This window comes from Homalodisca vitripennis, unplaced genomic scaffold, assembly GCF_021130785.1.
Source record: "Homalodisca vitripennis isolate AUS2020 unplaced genomic scaffold, UT_GWSS_2.1 ScUCBcl_1772;HRSCAF=5817, whole genome shotgun sequence".
In the NCBI taxonomy this organism is placed as follows: Eukaryota; Metazoa; Arthropoda; class Insecta; order Hemiptera; family Cicadellidae; genus Homalodisca; species Homalodisca vitripennis.
In genome coordinates, this window is record NW_025777899.1 from 72025 (window position 1) to 76027 (window position 4003).

The following is a 4003-nucleotide window of genomic DNA, read 5'->3' on the forward strand; positions in this document are numbered from 1 at the left end:
GTGATTTTAACATTACATTGCTGAACTGTGGTCATAATATTCTTAATTATTTCTAAACAAAGTTTCTTTTGATTGAGACGTCAGAAAAAAACACTCTAATACATGTTGATTACCTAGACCAAAAATTAAAAATGTCTTTGTAGTTATTATATGTCTATTTAATATTTTGTTTTTAAATGGAAGACCTCAGACCTACTTTTGGCTTGTAAATTTATACGGAGTTTGTAGATATGCTATTGATTACGGTGTTAAACGTAGATGCTTAAATGTACCAGTAAAGATTGCTATTTGTTGCAGTTGTTAAGTTTGTTCTAACCGAGGTTTGAAGATTTTGTTCTACCCGGAAAATAAAACATTAAAAAATATAAAAGTTTACTGTATACAAAATGAAATATTATGTATATTTGTGTAGTATTTTTTTTATTATTAATGAAGTAATATTTATGCTTCTATACATCTGTTTACTACCTAGTTTACAAATCAGTTATAAAAATTACAACGAATTGAAAATTAGAGTGTAACAAAATTCTCTACACTTTCCGATATAAATAGCCTTAAAATAAAAGTACAGCTAAGCTGAAGTGTAATTTAAAATTTTACCTTTTTATAGACGCTTTATTAAAGACTTCACTGAGATTTCACTCTTCTTTTTACAATATTGTAAGAATGTTCATTCTTAAGTTTGACACTTCCAGATACATGGGGTTAGAAGCGCACGTCTGACTAATGTAACACACAATAGTTAAATATTCTTTAACTGCATACAAAAGGGCGATGATTTTCAGTTTTTGTCCATACATCATTACCGTGTTTATCTTTTCTCTTTACTCGTGTAAAAGTATCCGTTACCTAGAGAGTATAATATGCTACACCTTGGGCCTGTACACTCAAACATTGTTTGATTTCTTCTTATATTTTTTAGGAAATTTCATCAAAAAAATTCACTATACATAATAAGTTATGTATTAATATAGGAATAACAACTGAGAATAACATCGATATTATTACTCAACCACTCGATACGGCCACATCAGTTTGAAAAGTAGGGTCGGTAGTGCACGCACGGGTTTCGTCAGCTTCGTCAAAATTATGTGTGGACCTACAGTCCTACAATCGATATTTGCAGGTTGATTTCACTCTGTATATTTCATATTTGGTAGACGGCCAATATATAACGAGCAACGATGTTAAGGCAAAAATAACGAGTTTCAAGTTTTTAAATGTTTACTAGCTGATACCCGCCCCTTCGTACGGAATTTTTCTAGAATAACTGGTACGTCATAGACATCTCCTTCATGTCTTTAAAAAAATGGCATACTACTGATGAAATAAATTATGGTCATTGGAAAATATTCCAATTTTAATGTCAATGCGACATTCCATGATTTTTTGAACTGATGTTCTAAAGTAATTAAAAATCACGATCCCTCCTTTCCTAAAGTATCGTAGGTAATAAAAAGATTTATGATCCACATTTGAAAATAGTTACTCATAAAAGGAGCAACAAAACATATATGTGGGAATACTTTACATGTAATAGTTGATATCACTTAATATGAAAGTCCCAATATGAATTCTATTATTCATTTCTCGTAATATTACACTAATTATCATCGATACCGTTAGAAAAAGTAATATAATCGAGGGTATAATCCTTTACCAGAGGGATATATCTGCTAGAAGTAAGATGGACAGAAGTCGACCAAACATTTTTTTACATTAACTAGTTAGGAAGAAACCTTTGCGGATTAATATACTTCATCCTTAGCTACCAATGCCTCATCCATAAGTTTTTTATCACAGTGTTAAGTTCATAAACTAATAATGTATCTTCAAGTTGTAGCCTCATGTGAAATGTATTTGATGTTTCTATAATATATTCCTTTAATCATGAAAAATAGTTAGGCATGATTCTATAGAAGATATTTTACACGTAAGCAATAGTAATACTTATGGGCGTAAACTTGAGATATTTTTCTGAGTACCATTCTACGGATTTTTGTGTAGTGTTAAGTCTATGTAGCTGTTCCATTGTGCAGATGATTCACTATACGCCTAATAGTGCATAAGATAAAAAATTATAATCTAGTTTCTTACTGCAGATGGTTACGAGTAATTATTTAAGGGCAGGTACTGAAAAATTATTTCTGTAATAAATGACAAGTCGAAAACTGTAATTTTCATACTTCATCTGTTTCATTCTATAAACCTAATTTTGAAATTTAATTAAAATTAAATATGAAACAAAAATGCCGCAGAGAAAAATTCTATACTGTGTGACAGTGAACTATTTTGCCTAAAATACGAGCCTAAATTGTTTACAAAATTATTTGTTGTAATTGTTTTTTACATTTTAGTTAATTAAACTAAAAAAAGAAGATTCCATTTCTGTGAAGCTATTAAATGAAATAAATACTTTAATTATGGATTCATATACAAATAACATAGTTTTAATTATATGTAGAAACATGTTTCATTGAGTTTTCACGATTGGGTTAAGTTTGAACTGTTAATGCTCAGTGAATACCCTTAACTAGACTATGAGTAGACTAGATCTTTCATTGGTATGGACGCCCAGTACTCAATACCTGTACAATAAAAATGACACAGCAAAGATACTAGACTAATTGTGTATAAAAAACCATAATTACATTTTACCTTCCGTAATATTCCAAAAATCGACTCAGAATCGACGAGAATTTTATGTTTTTTTAAATATATATTTAGCAGTGCGTTAATTAAATTTATAAACATATTAACTGAAAGAATAAACTGAAATAGAATAAATGAAGGATATGATTTAATTTATTATTTTAATAGGTGATATATAGAACAAATTAAGAAAGCAAAGTCATGAGTGAAAATTATTACACAAATATGACAATGCGTATGAGAGGGAGGAGTTCTAAGGTCTATTAGCCTTGTTAGTCGGAGCATTATTATGTAATATTAAGTCTATGGCAATTTTTAAGAGAAAGTAGCCATATTTGATTATTATATTATTTAATCGTTCATCGGAAATTGCAAAACAATCGTAGATAGTAGCTTATAAGAGGCAGCGTCACAAAAATCCAGATAACAACTATTATATTTATGATTGAATTGAATATGTAAAAGATAAATACCCTTTTTGCTGGTTGAATGCTAGGGGGTGCTAATTCAGTGACTGAGCCATGTCCATGCGCTGAATAAGCACCCCCTTGGAACAGGGGGGTGTTAATTCAGGGCCTCGACTATGTTCATGCGCTGATTTAGCACCCCCTTGTAGCCGGGGGGTGCTAATTCCGTGCCTGGTCCGTGTCCGTGCGCTGAATTAGCACCCCCCTGCCGTGACGTCAGAGCCCGAGGGGGTGCTTATTCCAGGGGGTGCTAAAGCAGCGTCCCCCTGCCCGCCTGCCAGACGAGTCACACCGCCACTCTCACTGCTACACATCACGCGTCGCCAACACAACTTACGTCTTCAAATAACTGTCTATACAGTACATTATGTAGTTAATATTCCACCATATTACTTATTACTTAGTTATTAATTTCATTTATCACTAATATGCATACAGTAAGTACAGTACATAGGCTATCGTTCGCGGATCGCGGATAATGCGCAAAGCGGATAACCCGCCCGCGGATAATCGGGAGTTGACTGTATAACAAAAAAATCTCGTTAAAAAAAAACAAATTAAATTCATAAAATTATTGAAAATCTGATTGACAACAACTCCTAAAACCCCCAACAATTAACCCTAGCAATAAAACAACGTTTGTTTCATAAAAAAAAAATAGATTTTCCTTTTAAAAAATAGTTTAACTGAAAACCCACATTTTATCCACAATCACCCTAAATTGAAATTAGGTTACCGTCAAACAGGCTAACTTGGGACAGTTTTCAACTTTCCCGCCGTTTTATGTCTACTCTTAATTTAGTGGAAAGTTTGCTTTCTCATGTAAAACTTAGGTCTTAGTTAAAACTTTTAAAAAACATTTTACAATTTTCGCTAAATTACCC